The sequence below is a fragment of the Hibiscus syriacus genome, unplaced genomic scaffold (assembly GCF_006381635.1).
Source record: "Hibiscus syriacus cultivar Baekdansim isolate YM2019G1 unplaced genomic scaffold, ASM638163v2 tig00110783_pilon, whole genome shotgun sequence".
Lineage (NCBI taxonomy): Eukaryota > Viridiplantae > Streptophyta > Magnoliopsida > Malvales > Malvaceae > Hibiscus > Hibiscus syriacus.
The window spans coordinates 45,254-65,680 of record NW_024062861.1 but is presented as its reverse complement, the minus strand read 5'-3'; positions in this window follow the sequence as shown (position 1 = coordinate 65,680).

Below are 20,427 nucleotides of genomic sequence, written 5' to 3'. Positions count from 1 at the left end.
ATAGATATAACAACCCATCTTAACGTTTTAACTATTTAATGGCTGAGTGACAAAAAAACTAAATGTATTAAGTTTAGTAAAAAAATTAAAAAGATTCAAAATATAATGAGTGAAATATAAAAGAGAATAAAGTTTAGCTATCCTATCTAGAAAACTACGATCAATATGCACAGATTACATGAACTACAATAAATGCTTTGAATCATTATCGTGATTTAAGAAAATTTGCGATAAGAAAACAAATACATTTTTGGGTAAATTATAGGTTTAGTACCTAAACGTCGATTTTGGTCTATTTAGTATCTAAAATTTGTTTTTTTTAAATCATATCTAACGTTTAGTTTTTGTTTCATTTTAGTACCCATTTGTTAAAGACTTAATAGACGAGTTGACATGGCATAGCTTTGATGGACGGACGACTAATCTAAACATGAGACCACAAGAGAATAACAAGTGGACTAATATAGTCTAATTTCAGGATGAAGAAATCGAAGGGTCCAATGTTAATTTGGGGAGATTAAGGCATTTTCTGGTCAAACGGAGGTCAAAATCGCATTCATGGAGTCGTAAAGGTGCGAACTGGAAAGTTTAGGCTTCATCGGTCGACGAATGCGACAGTCGACGACTGTAGACGTGGCTGTCGACGAGCCCCTCTGTTAAGTTTTTAATGGCGATGTACTAAACTGAAAAAAAAAACTAAACATTTAGTATGGTTTAAAAAAAATGAAAGTTTAGGTACTACAACGGACAAAAACTGATAGTTTATATATTAAATACGTAGTTTACTCTAAATATTTAGGGTAAGGACTACACTTTGTTCAACACGTGGGTATTGGTTAATCTAATTATTACAAGAGCATGCTATAGCTCAGCATTGTCCACATGGTAGCCCCTGTAAAATTTGACAAACAATTAAATTATATAATAAAAAGGGTAAAAGAAAATGCATTAAACAATGGCTGCCCCTTCAAGGGGAGCATGGCAATTCCATAACCTTTTTTAAAGCTGCACGTATGCTATGTTAAAGTTAAAAATTAAAGTATAAATATGATATATCTTTTCTTAATTATCACATTAACATCTTATTCATTATAGCTCAAATATGATAGTAAATTTGTAAGGTTTTAAGTTGAAAGCTCCATAAAACGGCATCATGAACTTGTCGAGCGTTTACATAATTAAAAATACATAAATAGAGATTTTGATATATAATTGGGTTGATGATGATTGTAAATTTTAGTTAACAGTTCATCTATTCTTATTCTAGTTTAGGTGAAGAGTTATTGAAAATGATGGACAGAAGAATTTAGTCTCTAATCAAGAGAAGAAAGGAAAGATGAGAAGGTTGATACATTTTGTGCTCTTGATATCGTGATAAAATTTTGTAAGTGGGTAAGAAAAAAAGAAAAATATGACGTCTATCAATAAATTTAGGGTAAACTACTTCAAGTACCACCCACCTTTAGGTTCGGGCTCGTTTATGCCACCAACGTTTTAATTTTGTCAATTTTAACACTAACGTTTAAGTTTAACTGCAATTATGTCACTATATCGTTAATGACTTAACGACATGATAACATGACATCTCCGAGACGTGACCTTGTTGACGTTGCTCCCTCACCAAAACGACGTCGTTTTGGCATGACTGTTGTAACACCTCCTACCCGTGTTCGACCTGGATACGAGTCCGATGTGTCACATTGACTTTTCAAAACATTTACTTTGACAAAATATAATAAAAATTCAGTTCAACATTTTCAATAAACCAAATAATTTCTATTGTATAAAACATATGGTTTTACAAAACTTATCAGAGCGTATCTGACACCAATCTTTTATCTTAAATGCCAACTACATTTCATAAAATAAAATACATTTATTTAACTACATTTCTGATATGATCATTGGAAAGGAGAATCTGACCTGTCTTGCTCCTCATAGCTTCTCTTCTCGTTCTGTAACCTACGTGTGAAACAATCACACGCTAAGTCTATGACTTAGTGAGGCATATAAACATATAATAGAAAAAAAAATCTAACCTATAATCATGCATGAACAATTACTACTATCATATCATACACCAACATATTTCTATTCATATATCAAATCCACACATGTACATATATGATTATCTTCTTTCTTATCATTATCCTATTATTATCATTAATACCTTTATCGTATAATCATATACTTATCATTTATACCCATCATATATCATTTCATAAAGAAATACACTTAACATCATATCATTCATGTAATACAGTTCATATAACTAAAAACATATAACCTTTCACATAACCAATACACACATATACATATACCATTATCAATATATCATGCACTAACCAAGCAATACTCCAATACATGAATCCTGTAATTTATTCCATATAACAAATCACAAATACATATACATATCACATTCAATATATCTGTTTAATCTTTTTATTAGCCCATGTACACATGTGAGAACTTAAGGTATATGAGTACTATGAGGTTGTACACACATATGTTGTCACCACAGCTCGTATAAATGTCTCGAATGACCTATCCAGAGGTCATAAAGAACCTCAACAACTGTCCATAGGTCCCGAAGAACCTAGGTAAACTATCCATATGTTTCTTAGAACATAGGTAAACTATCCATATGTTCCGAAAGACATAGGTAATCATGTCCATATGTCTCGAAAGACATAGGTAACCCTCGACTCTTGGCATACCAACTATACCTATAGCTCTCGTACTATATAACATGGGCATTCTCTTATAATCACACGTTCCTTCTCTTCTATCACATACCCCATGTATGTGTAAACATCTTTCTTATATCATATAACATACATCACATATACATGTAATCATGTATATCATGTCTCACAATTTATATTATTCCACCTATGTTTATGTAACCAATCATGACATATCTTGTTCATATATGTTCTCCTATACATAACATAACATTCCATTTATTATGTCAATATCATATGAATTATGTAAACACACACACATACACACACACACACATCCTATACCCTATCACACTAGTGTATATATATTCATACAAAACATATCATGCATACAATAACATATAACTCATATCACACTTTCATATATTCTCATAGTTTATTTCACTTTCTTATGAAACCATTTATACTCATTCACTATTATAATAACTTGTACTCATGTATATCATATAACATATGCAATAACCATTAACATACATACATCATGTCAAACATATGCTCCTATTACGAGTTCATACATCCTATTATAGGAAATAGACTTATCGCAAGTCTTATTTCCATGAAACATCATGTAATAACTAGCATGCACTCACCTGGCCTCACTAGTCAATATCGATCTCTTATCTTTTCCCTTGATCGATCTTACTTGTCAATGGTTCCGGAACCCGTTTAGGCTCTGTATCTACATAATTACACATTTTAAGGCAATTATTAGATGTCTACACCTTCTAATTCGATACTAACAACTTAAATGAACTTAATAAACCAATATTCACTTTTTCCTTTAGTGGGTATCGATACCCTCCTTAGGGTATCGGTACCCTCACTGCATTTTGGATTTTTTTTCGTTTGAGAGGGTATCAGTACCTGTTGAATGGGTACCGATACCCCTAGCCCAGAAATCACATTTTCAGCATGAAAATTTCTTCATTTCATCTCAAACGCTTCATATATCATTCCCTTTTATATTCTTAACTTTCATACACATGCTTAAACTTACTTATACTCCTTTATCACATCTTTAACCTCAAAATCCTATCATCCATATGTAATTCAAGAATTACACTCGTTTTTCAACATGTTCCAAATTCAATTCTATTGCTTCTAACTTCTTAATTAAACCCTTGACAAGTCAAATTCAACCTCAAAATCTATTAACTCCTTTTATTTCAATAATTCACTTAAAAACTACTTTTACTTAATCTCTCTTAACTCTGTCGTCTTTTGATTTAAATTTGACTTAAGCTTTCTTTAAGCTTAAGTATACTCTAATGATCATAACCAACTCAAAAATTCAACAAGAAATTAACTATCTGAAAAACTCGCCTTTGTTTGGAGCTCATGGCCACGATGGAGAAGAAGAGAACCCACTCTCCAGACTCTTCTTTCCTTTTTCCTCATTTCCTACGTTTATCATCCTATATAAAAGGAAAATAAAAATCTTTCTTATCAAATTACCATTATACCCATTCAAACTTTCCATAATTACCATCTAATCTAACACTGAAATATTCCTATTTAAGTCATTAAACTTTTAACTTGTTTCGAAATCGAGCACATAATTTTCAAAATTTGCAATTTAGTCACTGACCCTGATTTTGGGATAGCTCCCTTGCCAAAACGACGTCGTTTTGACATGATTGTGTTTGGTGTTAAAAAAACCCCAAAATGATGAAGTTTTGTTTGAAATTTTTTAATAAATAATGTATTTGAAGGGATTTGAACCCAAAACCTTTTGAAACAAAAGTTAAGTTTTAACCATTGTGCTAACTTAAATTTTTTAATATAATTCTATAAACACAATATACATAACATGAGTCAACATTTCAAAAGTTATTTTCTAAAAAACCTATGAAATTATTAAAATTCCTAAAAACACCTTAAATTCCTGAAAATCTAAAAAAACTCCTAAATTCCTAAAAAACTTGAAAATCATAAACTCTAAATCGTAGTCCCTAAAAATCATAAGATTTATTTTTTAGGGATTACGATTTAGAGTTTATGATTTTTTTTAATCCTAAATTCATTATAAACAATAAATCTTGTGATTTTTAGGGATTACAGTTGAAAGTTTATGAATTTTTTATAATCCCTAAATTCATTTTAAACGAGCCCAAACGTAAAGGTGAATAATTTTTAAAGTGGTTCACTCATTAGGATTGTTATGAAATATGTCATATTAAATAACTCATCGTCAATAATGCTGTATGAATTATTCGGTGAAAATATGACACTAATATAATGAAAGAAAATAAAAAGATAAATGGTCAGAATATTTACTGTTATCATTATAATTTTATCAAAATTAACTAATTGATATAAAATGAATTAGAAAATTTGTGGAACCCTTGACGTTAAGGGTACAAGTAGACGTACAGATCACTAGTCCATTATGAAGAAAGAGGGCATGCCCAACTTAATAACCTAACCCATCAAAAATATAAAATAAATAAACAAATGAACAAGATTTATGATTATTATTATTTCAATAAAAAGTGGTTATATGAAATAAAATAATGTTTTCTTGGATGGAATGTCGGTCTGCTGGTTGCTTCTAGTCTACGTTCATGGGTTTCCACTAATCATATAATATACATGCATCCCCCATTTATATATCAGACAAGTTTCACATTGGATTTGAACATTTGGACTGCCGATGTATGATTTTTATTGAGATTAGAATCAAGCTTAGCTGTGTACTTACCCTAACTTGCAATTCTTTTTTATTCCATTATCAGATCGTTGAAACTTGTAAACAATAATGACATGTAAACTACTGTAGTTTTTTAATTTCACATTTTTCTTTTAACTATATTAGTTATTATTATTAATATGAGGTATGTATAAGATAGTATTTGTTCAAAGATAACTCTCAACCATTTGACATTGAACGTTCACACTCCTAGTATTCATGGTGCTCGATCCCGAGACTACAAAAAATAACAATAATTTATTAACTATCGAGATCGTTTGGTTCGTGTAATAATATTAGAGTAACACTCTTCAAATTAAAATGAGAAAAGTTATCAAATTTAAGAATTAATTTTGACCTAAGTTTGAGTAGTTACGTCTGCAAAATGTGTGTGCGTTATCAATAGGTTAAAAAAGTTATGAATAAATGCTACCTTATAATCGTCTTAGATTATTAAAAAAAAACTAATGCGGACCAAAAATAAAGTTCATGAACTAAATAAAAAGAAGATTATTAAAAAAAAGAATAATACAAATTAAAATCAAGTTTTAAGGTTAAATTGAGGAAAATACTAAGTTAAAGAACTAAAAATTGATTTATCTCTGGTAATAATAGATCGCTGAACTCATTTTTTTTAATTTAATTCCTAATTTTTTACATTAACTCCAAAATTTAGATCTTGATCATTTTGATTATGTGGTGCTATAAGATAATGTAATGTGGTATAATATTAGAGTATCATGTGACAAATGATGGTGGGAGTGGCTATTCTCCCCAAAAAGAAAAGGTTTTATATTTAATTATTTTTAAGTCCTTAATTTTAAAATTATATAAGGAAGAGGGATAATCTCTAATTTTATTATTTATTGATTTTGCATATTGGTTGTCTAGTTTGATATTTTAGTACACGAAATTTTAAACATGATTGATTATATGTTAGTTGTTATCTCATGTATGTTAAAAATATGTTTAAATGTTCAAATTTTGAACATAGAGAGTATCAATACTATTTTACATAATAGTATCGGCAACACAAACTCTAGTATAGATACTACCCTTGCCCAACGGACGAATAACAACTTAATTTTAAAATATAATAAAGGAAGTACCGATACTCCCTATGTTGGGCAATTTTGTTTTGCAATAATTAAAGACCCTAATTGTTCCAAATCATCTACAACGACTATAAACGACCACAACTTCATTCAAACAATTGAGATCAAGAGAAAAATTCTTTCACTCTTATTTTTCTTTTTCATTTTGTACACAAATGTTTTGAGCTTAATTGTATATCTATAGTATTCATTCTTGCAAGCTCAAATTTGTAAACAACTATTTTTTGAGGCTTTCTTGTTTTATCCTTTGTGAAAGGGGAGTAGTTCTAGTTTAGTCTTTGAAAAACTAGATAATTGTAAAAGGCTACTCTAAGCCTAGAAAAAGAAAGATCCAATTAGTGAATTTATTAGAAAATCTTTAATGTGGAGCTAAGGTAGTGGATATAAACTTGGTTTACAAGTCGAATCACTATAAATCTTTGTGCAAATTGTTTATCTTTCTTTACTTCCACACCAAATTTTTCAAAAGCTATTTCACCTCCTCTTAACTTATTTCGGTTGATCCATATAGCTTCAATAATATTAACACTTAATTTAAATCAAGCTCAAACTTTAAATGTGAAACTAGATCTAACTCTAAATTTCGTTTCGAACTTTGAATTTCTTGTGGCTTGAACTCTGGTTCTGGTGGATTCAATTCATAGTTTGGAGAGTTCATTTCTTGTTATTGGCCCAATCACTAGATAATGAAGACATGCATTTAATTCTTCTTCATCCCAAAAGTTTTGGTATAAGCCCATAAAACACAGTCGTCTATGATTCATAAATGCATTAAGAAGAAATTCCATAATGAAGCAAGACAGATATTATTATTTTTAATAATCTAGAACGATTATAAAATAATAATAATAAAATATTATTAATTTTTTCAAATGTTTTGTACAAATCAAGTTATTTTAATAGTTAAAAGGGCATCTATTATCTTTTAAAGTCGCAGGTTCAAACATAAACGATTACAAAAAAATTAAATTGTAACTATTTAATGATTGAAATTTTTTAAAATAAATACTACTTGTGATCATCTTAGATTAATAAAAAAATCTATCAATATTCTAAATTATTACGTTCGGCTCCATAGCTTTGTAATATTGAAAAGTATTATCGCTTGCATAAATGTTGAATATATTTATCCCATCTCATCTATGTTTTGGTGCAACTTTGAGGTCATTCTATATTTTATTCATTCAGTCTCGTCGTTTTGATTAATGTATAAATTCCCATTTGTGTTCCTCCATAGCCACAAAGCTATATGCCTAAGGATGTTGTGACACATTGCAAACACCATGATTGATGATCAACAGTTTCTAGAGCAGGGCAATGATTGAATGAATATATAACCCAAGCTACCTAGATGCTTTAACTTTTAAATCTAAACATCAAAGCATAATAACATATTGATATAAAAATACGAGAAGTTTTATTGTGTGACATATTAGGATACGGTTAAAAAATACGAAAAATTAAAATGTTATGAATAAGGTAATATTTAAGGTATCGTTTAACTTAAAATGTTATGGAAAATGTAATATTTTAGGTTGTGTATATTATTTTTAACCTTTATTTAAAAAAATTTTAGACTTTCTCTAAAAAACACATATCTCATGTCTATCCATACTAAATAAAATTCATGTTATACATATAATTTAAAATCCGATATATAGAATGAAACAACATTTTTTGAAACTCGTGCATAACCCTTCTAGGATGGAGATAAGTTTAAACATTGAGAAATGTTTATTTAACTATAATAAAATGTAAGAGTATTAAGTGTTAATTTAATAATTGAGAGGAACAATTTTTTATAAATATTTAAATTAAAATTTTTAAAATACTAAAATATAAAAATATTAGGAGAGGCAATAACCCCTCCTACCTCCTAAATGACTTTGTCCTTGAACCCTACTAGTTGGTAGCTTTAATGGAATTGGAATTTAAAACATAATATGGGATATAGACATCGCAAAATTTAGGTTTCACAAATATACTTGTTTAAATGTCATTTTATATATTTAAATGATTTTAATTTTAAACCTAATTTGTAAATTGTAAATTTTAATTTTTTTATTAATCTGGGGTAAATACAAGGTAATACATGTTCAAAGATAACTTTTAATCATTTGACATTAAACGTTCGTAATCTTAAAATCTAAATCTTATATAAGACAAATAATATCATTATAACCTTATTTTTAATTTTTTTATCATCAATGTATATATATATATATATATATATATATATATATATATATATATATATATGCCGTATGAGGTGAAAATCTCATGTACGGTTTTGGAACGGAGAATTCTTTGAATCGAATGACGACCGTAACGGATGTCGGCTCAATCCGAAGGAAATTATGCGGAGGCCTTACAAAATTATTATGAAGCTATGCGACTAGAAATTGATCCCTATGATCGAAGTTATATACTCTATAACATAGGCCTTATCCACACAAGTAACGGAGAACATACAAAAGCTTTAAAATATTATTTTCGAGCACTAGAACGAAACCCGTTCTTACCCCAAGCTTTTAATAATATGGTTGTGATCTGTCATTACGTGCGACTATCTCCACTATAGAAATAAAAAAAGGAAAGAAAGAGCTTATATAATTTACATAATCTCCGTTACTAATCCTTTATGTATTTTGGTGTTCCTAACCATCCACTCATTTTTTTTATTTAATCCCCCGTTTGTTTAGCAATACATGTATGGGAATCCATACAAAGTATAGCGAAAACTCTAGACGGTTGATCTTTTGAGCCCGCTTCAAGCTAGATTGACTAATCAACCCGCCTTGGGGTAAAGACTCCTTTCGCTTACGTTTTCTTCCACTTAACTCTTGTACATAGTAAATGAGATTCAATTATTTTGTTTAATTTACTGCGAATTTCTAAGCTGCTTTCTTTCACTCATATATAACTATCTAATTTCGTTTATCAACCTGAACTGAAGGATAATAAAAAACGAAGATATCTATTCAATCCATTCAACTTATTTTCTAGAACGAAAGGAATAGGCCCGATAAAATAATCTTGTCAGTATCGGTAGAAATGATCTTTCCCTCGTGATCGGCTATAGCGGGAACTCCTGAATCTAGAGCCACTTGGCGTTCCAACCCAGTTCCAACAATGCACTTCTCGGAACGAGAAAGCGGAACTGCTTGGCGTTGCATATTAGAACTCATTAAAGCCCGATTCGCGTCATTATGCTCGATAAAAGGAATGAGGGAAGCTCCAATAGAAAAATATTGAAAAGGAAAAATACTTCGAAGATGAACCTGTTCCCATGCAATAGTCAGGAATTCTTGGCGGTATCGAGCCGGAACAACCTGTTCTTCCTGAATACCCCGATTCAGGGCCAAAGAATTTCCTGCCGCTACCATATAATATTCATCTCGACTTGGGGATAAATAAAGCATCTGTGCTTTTTTTGATCTCTCAAAGATTTTAATTTTATAAAATGGACTTTCTAGAGACCCCCAATGACCAATCCTGGCATGAATTGCTAAGGATTCACACTCACTCTCCATCACATTGTCAGAACAAAAGTGTCATATGTATCGATATGGAAATATTTGATATGTGAAGACATGATTTGATTTAGGTTTCTATCTAATAAATTCTAGATATATAGATAGAAATGGATCTTGTTGTATATATATATATATATATATATATAGGATTTATCATAGAAATAACATTACAAAAATATTTATATGGTTGAAGAATAGAAGAAGAACAATAAGAAGAAATATTTAATATAAAGAAAAGATTTGGTTTAAGTAAACAATAATAAAACCCCTTGAGAGAGGGGGGGGGGTAAGCAAAGCACATGGGAAGAGGAAGGCATGTGGAGAAGATTCAGTGTGCTTAGTGTTTGTTTAATAGAGATATTGAGTAAAGGCAACAAGGAATAACATTGATCCAACCTATTCCAAAGGGCTAACCCCCCTATTTCCAATAAAAAAACCATGTGAAGGGCTGCTTGTAAGCCACATTAGACCACTACATTGTAGGATCCACTTTTTTAAATGAAAAAAATATTAGGATAAATTTTAGGTATAATCCCCAACACCACACTGAAATGAGCAACTAGGGTTTATGGCTTTGGGTATAGAGTTGGATACACACATAAAATTTGACATGGGAAAAGTGAAACCAACAAATGATATCTCCATCAATGGACGTATTATCCTAAAACTTTTTTTTAAAGTAATATAATATAATTATTAATATATTTAATCATATTAAACTATATATATGTTGATAGGTTAATAGTCCGTAATATTTATATCTTAAAACTTTAGGATTCCCTTGATTTAAGAAAGCACAAGTTATTTTTGTTTTTATTTTAAAAAATATAAAACATCGAAGAAATTGTGGTTGGTTAAAAACTTTTACAATGATTTTTAAACACTGTAAATATATTAAAAAATAGAAAATAAAAAAGATGTTCTCGTTAGATTGACTAAAAATATTTGTAAAATTGAAAAAAAAATAAGTATTTTTATCTTAATAAATTAGTTCATATTCAATTCATATAAACATAACATTATTTTCAATGATTTTTATATATTAAATCTTTAACTTTGATTGGAGTCCATATAATTTTAAGAATTTTCTTTATCATGTTCCTATTATAAGATAATAGATAACCAAGCATACTTTCATATTTTTATTTGGGGACAAGAAATTGATCGTATGTGAATTTAATTTGATCTTACAGAGTGTAGACACTCATTTTCGTCCCATTTTTTATTATTATATATATATATACACACATTATATAGTTTGAAAACATTTTTAAAATATATATATAATATATAGTTTTGACAAGCATGTTTAAGAACATTTATATTATATAGTTTTTAAAACATTTTGAAAACTAATATAATATATAATTTTTAAAACATTTTTTGAATATATATATATTATATAATTTTTAAAACATTTTGAAAATAAATATAATATATAGTTTTTAAAACATTTTTGAAAATATATATTATATAGTTTTTAAAACATTTTGGAAATATATATAATATTATATAGTTTTCAAAAAATCTTTTTGGAAAATGCATATAATATATAATTTTTAAAATAACATATTAGAAATTAATATATTATATATTTTCGAAATTGTTTTTATTTTTATTTATTTATTTATTTATTTATTTTGTTCAGGGTCCAAAATGAGGTTCGAATAGTCCAAGAGCTAGGCCTGAACCAGCCCAGCAACGTCTAGGGTTTCTCAACTTAGTCCCAATGCCGCACAACTTATGGCCGTTAGATCAAGCAGTAATCAACGGCTCAAATCGCGTGATAACTAGGGTTTTGAAGCCCCAAATATCTCATCAAATGCGCAGCCAGATCCAAACTGTTGGATCTGACCCAATCCAACGGTCAGGAATGTCTCAGAACGTTTTGGAATACAAGACGAGATTGCAAATCGTCCACCGACCGAGATCTTCGGTACCCGAAGCCGGAATCCTCGCAACAACATCCCGGAAAATGGGTATCCTACAAACCGAGAATCGCGCCACGAACACCAAACGAGACTGACCCATCCCGTGATGTTCGGCAACGTTCACCGGCCGAGAGGGTATAAATACCCCCAGACAGAACGGAACCAGAGGGGGATCATCAACAGTGCACAAAAGCACCACCAAAGAGACAACACTGTCAATACAACCATAAAGCCAAAACCAAAACCAAGGGAACCACAAAACATCATCACTGCCAACAAACAAAGCCAAACGCCAAGATCACCGAGAGCCAAGATCGAGTACCAAAAAACACAAGACCGAAACATCGGTCAACACCACAAAATACATAGTGTATACGAGAACCATCAGCAAATATCCAGAAACCAAAAAACCACCATCAACAAAGAACGAAGAGAATAAAACAGAACCAAAGAACCACACAAAAATACCAGCAACCATACGAACACTACAGTAAAATCGAAAGAACAAGCAAAACAACGAAGCACAAAGACCAAACGGCGAGAACAGAAGCGGAAAGGTCACCGGAAAGGTAAACGACCGAGACTTTTTGGTTTAGATCTACGCCAATAGGGGCTTTGTTTGGAGAAATAGGTCTCGGATTTGGGATTGGGGGTGGAGATGAACATTCGGAGAGGTTTCAGTTTTTTCGGCCGTCGCCGCGACGGAGAAGACACCAGACGGCGGCTGGATTTTGGCCGAGGCATGAGAGGTGGAGAGAGCTCTCAACTCTCCCTCTCTCTTCAGATATCAAAATGAGGAAAATGAAAGGGAAATAAGGCTTTTGGGTCGTACTTGAATTTGGTCACCATCTGTAATTTTCCTCCATACTTCCAATTTAATCAATTTAGTCCCCGCTTATATTTTTGATATTTTGTGAATTGGCACCTAATTTTTTCTTTTTTCTTTTGCAGTTCATTTTAATCCCAATCTAATCCATTAATTTCAATTTGTCTCAATTTGATCCTCTAAGCTGTTACTTTATTTTATTTTTTATTTTTGATTTTTTTTATTACATTTTAAAATTTAACCTTTTTTAATATTATTTAATTATTTTTTATTTTTTCTTATTTTTCTTATTTTTTTGTTTTCTCTGATTTCCTTTTTTATTTATTCTATTTTTTTTTAATTTTTTTCCCTTTGACTTTTTCTTTCTCTTATTTCTCTTGTTTTTTTGCTTATTTAATTTTTATTTATTTATTTTCATTGTTTTATATATATATGTATTTCTTGATTTAACATTTATATATTTTATTTTTTATCTGCTTATTTATTAATTCATTTTTCTAACATTTTCGATCTCTTTTTAGAGAAAGTTCAACCGATCAAAGGTAATTAATTCGAATTGAATTTTTAAATTTCAATTTAAATTTTTAATTTTCGCGATTAAGACAACCGATAAATTAATTGGTACCGAAAGGACGGTTCAAGGGTGCTAATCCTTCCTTGACCGTAACCGATTCCTGAACATGACACGTTTCTAGTACAACGCAAATCAAGTAAGATGGTGTCTGACCCACCTAAATTTGTTTTAAAGTGGTCGGTGGTGACTCTAACCCAAATTCATTCAAGTCGAAGCCCGATTCCGGGGTCAAACCGAAAGACGGTTCCGATAGTTTGGCGACTCCGCTGGGGACAGGTAAGTAAGTCAGGCCGAAATTAATTTTCGGTTGTCTCTTTTAGCGAAAGTTATAAATTTTAATTTATTTATTCGATTCTAATTATTTACCTTTGATTATTTTTCAAGTAAATAGTTGTATTGACGTTTTTTAATAATTTCAGATTTTTCAAAATTGTCATCTCTAGCTCTATACCCGAGCTCCGAACCTTTTTAAGTGGGGGTGAAAGCGAAGCCTTCGTGGGAATTTATTCTCCCTATGGGCCTAGCAAGTAACCTTCGGGATTCATATACCTTATGCATTTGTGTGAATTTATTCTCCGTATGGGCATAAGGGAATATTTCCTATCGAGTTTAACTTAGTCCACATAAGCTTGTAATAGGCTTAGGACTAAGGGTCTGGCAAGCCCAAGGGGGCACCGGCAAGGAGAACTCGAGTACCTTTTTTAGAACCTAAACCGGGAGAGTATAGGGAATTAGTGCCCACCCCAAAACCTTATTCCAAACCCTAGGTTATTTTGTTTCCTGTTTTATTTTCTGTTCAAAGCATGCGAACTAGACAAATATCCTGTTAGGATTTGTTTGAAATTAGCATGCGGGATAGAAATCATGTCCGGGTAGGAATATTAAGCATGTTCGGGTAGATATCATGTAGGGTAGGACTTTTATTTTTCATGATTATTTTTTATTATTTTTACCTCACTAACTCTTTTTTTTTTCTCTTTCATTTTATTTTCATCACTTGCATCATTTAAAAGAGGTGTTGATCCACCAAAAGTGTGTTTGCTAAACATGAATAATCTACATTAATGGACAAAGGGGTTGTAATACAAGAGATGAAAATGCAGAGGACAATCTACAAGGAGACTATGTGTCACATTTAATCCAGAAGACGTGGTGCCCGCAATTGAAGAGTATATCAATATACTGCATTATAAAGGACTCAGTGAACCAGGTCTACATCAAGCACAATGAAAGTCTATCTTTGAAGAACTGACTGGCAGAAGTTGTTGGGGCAAGATGAAGACCACTGATCTTAGGAGTCACTTCAAATACGACAATGGAAAAATGATAACTGAAATTGGAGACCATTGCTGACGAATTCAAGAAATAGACAAATAGACTTCACATAGTTCCTATCAATTAAGGGCCCAAATGATGTATTCGTTTGGAACAGGCTCAACAAAAGATAAATGCCGGAGGTGCAGTCCTTTGAGACTTTTTTTTGGGCAAACAACTCGTCATTTGCACGGTTCATCCAGAGAAGACATAGCGGTTCGACAGGTTATTCAACCGGTGACGGATGAAGGCGGAAGACTAGTCAACATGTCAGAAGCTGTCAGAATATTTTTTGTCTCTTAAAAGATAAACACTTTTGTCCCTAATAAGGATTATTTCTAATAACAGACACATTTTTGGATCAATAACAGACACATTTGGCATTTTGTTATTTTCTTTGCATTCGCATTAACTAACATATACATGTTTCATCAAAAGGAGCAAATATTGGATACACCATCTCAAGCATTGGACACACCTCATCCGCATAACACCCACCTGAAAAAGAAGAAGATGGAAGCAAGAATCGAGAAAATCGAGGAGAACATGGCCAAATTACAGAAAGAGCTAGAAGACAAGATAAACCAGAGCAGTCGAAATACTTTGGAAACAATCACAAAAAACCAAGAGTCAATAGTTGATTAGATCGTTGTTAAGTTAGTTGGCCTAAAACAGACCAGTACGTATGGGGCAGGTTCACCGGAAGGGGTAACTATACAACCTACCCCGCAAGTGGTTATCTCACCTGAAATCTTACCAGAACTTCGAGGGGACTCATCTGCTGCAAAAGTGAAGCCCTCGTCCTCTGTATTTAACCCTAAGAATAATCTGAGTTATTAACATGTACCGGATTTGGACGAGGATGACAAAGCGAAGAAGATGGAGGAAAAATCAAGCAGTTGGAGGAGGAAATGAAGATAGTTAAAGGAGACTATGACTACCATGGAGTCGATGCCGCAGAACTCAGTCTAGTCCCAGACTTAGTTCTTCCACTGAAATTCAAGTCCCCGGAATTCGAGAAGTTTGACGGGAACAGTTCCTCATATGCTCACATCACCATGTTCTGTCGAAAGATGATAGGATATAGAGGAAACGATCAACTCCTGATTCACTGCTTCCAGGAGAATCTGTCGGGCTCAGCCATTCGGTGGTACAACCAGTTAAGCCGATCAAATATCAAGACCTGGAAGGATCTGGCCAAGTCATTTCTGGAACAATACAAGCATGTCAATGACATAAGGCCAGATCGAGTTATGCTACAAAGCATGGAAAAGAAGCATAACGAGAGTTTCAGGGAGTACGCACAAAAATGGAGGGATTTGGCTGTGAAAGTTCATCCACCGTTGGATGAAAAGGAAACCTGAAAGCTCTTCGTGCAGACCCTGAAGGCTCCATACTTTAGGCACCTGGTTGCGATCACATCAGGAAGCTTTTTAGACTTGGTTATGGCTGGAGAAATGATTGAGTCGGCCATAAAGCAAGGTAAAATTAAGGATGTGGAGGCTAGTAGGAAACCTCCTATGCGAGAGCGGGATAAAGATATTAACAACATCAACCATGCCAGTAAAGGTGTTATAATCTCCAAACCGAAATCAACTGCAGCTGTACCGTCAGGTACTTCTAAACAAGATTCCAGAGAACCAAGGAGGGAAAGGGAACATTTCGACCCTATTCCCATGACCTACAAGAGCTTTACCATCAACTTCTTGACACCCATGTAGTGTCACCATACCCGGTGGAACCCATGAAGCCCTCATACCCCAAGTGGTATGATGAGAATGCGCATTGTGAATATCACGGTGGTGTCCCAGGGCACACAATTGAGAACTGTTACGCATTCAAAAGAGTCGTACAGAAGATGCGTAACCAGAACTGTATCGACTTCAATAACTTGGGGGCATCCAAGTAAGGAAGATCGTTTCATCATTTGAGGCATTCTGTTTGAACTTGTTTTTTTTCACTTTTTCAAGTTTTTGTAAGAACATTTGAATAAATTTATGTTACTTTAATGATGACGAGCAATGAATCACATTTGCAAACTTGCAATTCTTTGAATATCATTTGAATTAAGAAACTCTGTGAATGGTTCAAAGTTACGGATCTTTGACAAAGTAACATGTTTTAAAACAAGGACATTAACCTTACCCAGAATATACCCTCAAACACCATACCCTGCTCTTACAATTAACCAATACAACATTTTCCTTTCATAAGGTGCGGACAACAAGTGACATCATTTGCAATTACTATGTTTTTTATTTAAGAGGTTCAATGACGATGATGATCTTTCAATTGAAAGAGTCGAGTAGGTGAATTCAATTTAGGTCAGTTGCTTGAAAATTGAACGCTAAAGATGAAATTTTTAACTTTCAACAAACACCTAGGTTATAACAGGTTCTTCTTGACAATCTTAAGAAATTAAATCTGTAAAGCTGAGCTATTCCACTAAGGCAATTGGTTATAGAGGAAACTTGAAAGCCCTGGCCTTATGAGTAGATCACGTTCAAACCATGACATTGCTCGGACACTTGGCAATTCGGTGTTTGCTCCACTGCTCTTGTCAGGTCGAAGACTCTGTGATGAGATGAACCCTTTAGTTAACTTGATAAAAGTGATTATAATATTAAGTTGTCCCTCTAAAGCAATTGGTTAAACACCCCGACTTTATAGATTTAGCTAGCCAGACAATGGTAAATTAAATCAAATTTATCTAAGCAAGAAATTTTCGGTAATGATGGCCTAAGGGAGTTAAGGGACACCTGTTATAGTCAACTACACACGAGCACTCAAGAATTTCATTTTTAGACCGATATTTTTTGCACTACCTTTGTTAGAGGAGCCTACAAAGCTTGAACAAATGGAAGATTTCAGAGGACCGAAATAGAAGGACTAGTAATTGATCAGGCTAGTTGCGTCATTTTGTCCGCATCCGATTAAAATGCCAAACCAAAGAAAAGCCTATTGCAATAACCGAAAAATGACCCTTTTATGGCTGAAACCTTAGGTCAACCTAAAGACAACTCATCCATTCGAACATTTGTCAAAGAGATATAACTCTAAAAGTATTAGAAGAGCTATTGATTCCTTTGATATACTTTGAACTCGTGTTTATAATCTGATTCAGTTGCGAGCATGAATTAAGGAGCAATATTTGACTACATTTTTTATCCTTTTCCCTCCTAAAACAAGAAAAAAGAGAAAAACATTTTCAAACAGAACAATCTCAGATTTGAAAGGTCTGTAAAGCCAAAGCTCGAAAAGATAATGAGACACGATCGATTCCATGAACCAGATTGGCAGACAAAACACGAGACTCTAGTCCAAGAGATAAAACATAATTCATTCATGTTGCATGCATCTTAGACATACCTAGGTGCATCACATTTATCATTTTAGCATACATGATTTTTTGCAGCTTTTAGAGTCAAGTTTCGACTTCTGGATGAAGGATACTCGATTCACAAGCGCCTTTAAAGAACGATGGTGGTTGCTTAACTCAGCAGTGAGAAGCTACACCTCAATCGACTTGACATATCTACAAATCTCAGAACCAATTTCAGATAGGTTCGAGGACCAATTTAGATCAAATCCAGTTCGGCTCAAACTCACCATGAGCAACATGTTTTCAGTTAACGTTTTCAAGCCAGATTTCAATTCTACAACGGAAGATATCTGGCTGTCAGAATTTATCAGGAGGTTATCCCGTAAAAGGGGAGTCATTCAAAGATTGTCTCATTTGGTTCAAACTCGCTCAAAGGAACCACCTGAAGGATCATGACCGGCTTCGACCCGTGAAGGGAAGCCATTTTTTAAACAAACTATTTGCAGCATAGCTTAAGTCGAGAAAGGCTACCTGCCAAACACCTTCGAGTTCGATTACACTCAGCTTCGAGGGCACATCATTTACATCATAACTCAAGGCTAGAAGGGTTATCTGTCACCAAAGCCCTTCGAGTTCGACTACGCTCAGCTCCAAGGCACGTCATTTGCAGCATAGCTTAAGTCGAGAAGGGCTATATGCCAAAGACCCCCGAGTTCGATTACACTCAGCTTTGAGGGCATATCATTTACAGCATAACTCAAGGCTAGAAGGGTTATATGTCACTAAAGACCTTCTAGTTCGACTACGCTAAGCTCCAATGCATATCATTTAAAGCTCAACTTAAGTCTAGAAGGGTTGTCTGCTAACAAAAGACCTTTGAGTTCGACTACGCTCAGCTCCAAGGCATATCATTTGCAGCATAGCTTAAGTCGAGAAAGGCTATCTGCCATAGACCCTTGAGTTCGATTACACTCAGCTTCGAGGGCATATCATTTACATCGTAACTCAAGGCTAGAAGGGTTATCTGTCACCAAAGACCTTCGAGTTCGACTACGCTAAGCTCCAAGGCATATCATTTGCAACACAACTTAAGTCTAGAAGGGTTGTCTGCCAACAAAAGACCTTTGAGTTCGACTACGCTCAGCTCCAAGGCATATCATTTGCAGCATAGCTTAAGTCGAGAAAGGCTATCTGCCAAAGACCCTCGAGTTTGATTACACTCAGCTTCGAGGGTATATCATTTACAGCGTAACTCAAGGCTAGAAGGGTTATCTGTCACCAAAGACCTTCGAGTTCGACTACACTCAGCTCCAAGGCATATCATTTGCAGCACAACTTAAGTCTAGAAGGGTTGTCTGCCAACAAAAGACCTTTGAGTTCGACTACGCTCAGCTCAACGGCACATCATTTGCATCATAGCTTAAGTCGAGAAGGGTTATCTGCCAAAGACCCCCGAGTTCGATTACACTCAGCTTCGAGGGCACATCATTTGCAGTATAACTTAAGTCGAGAAGGGTTATCTGCCAACCAAAGACCTTCGAGTTTGACTATGCTCAGCTCCAAGGCACATCATTTGCAGCATAACTTAAGTCGAGAAGGGTTATTTGCCAAAGACCCCCCGAGTTCGATTACACTCAGCATCGAGGGCACATCATTTACAGTATAACTCAAGGCTAGAAAGGTTATCTGTCACTAAATACCTTCGAGTTCGACTACGCTTAGCTACAAGGCACATCATTTGCAGCATAGCTTAAGTCGAGAAGGGCTATTTGCCAACCGAAGACCTTCGAGTTCGATTACGCTCAGCTCAGAGGAAAACCAAATTTAAAGAATAACTCAAGGCAAGAAGGGCTATATGTCAATAAAATTTTCGAGTTCGATTCCATTCAGCTCGATGACACCTCAATCACACTACTGTCCAACTGCAAACGAGGTTTTCAAGTCGAGAAGAAGACCTGGGTTAACCGTGCCTTAGTGACGAGGAATAGTTTTCCGACAGCATAGCTTAAATCGAGAAAAGCTATCTGTCAACGAAGAACTTTCGAGTTTGATTTCATTTAGCTCGAGGGCCTATCAACCACATGGTGAAGTCAAAGAACTACTTTCCAGTCGAATTTTTAAACAAAGGTCTTTAAACCGAGAAGAAGACTGAAGCGGACTACAACGAGAAGCCATATCATGATTCCTAACTACATATTAAATTCCATGTCATTTCAAGGTGGACTCGACTTCGCGACGGAGGAGCCATCTACAATTCAATTCGACAGAGAGTTATTCTTCAACTTTACCGAACGGAAATTTGTGTCTTTTTATCTGTCCTATTTTTTGTTCCACGAAAAAAGACAAAGAGGGGCAGCTGTAGACACTCATTTTCGT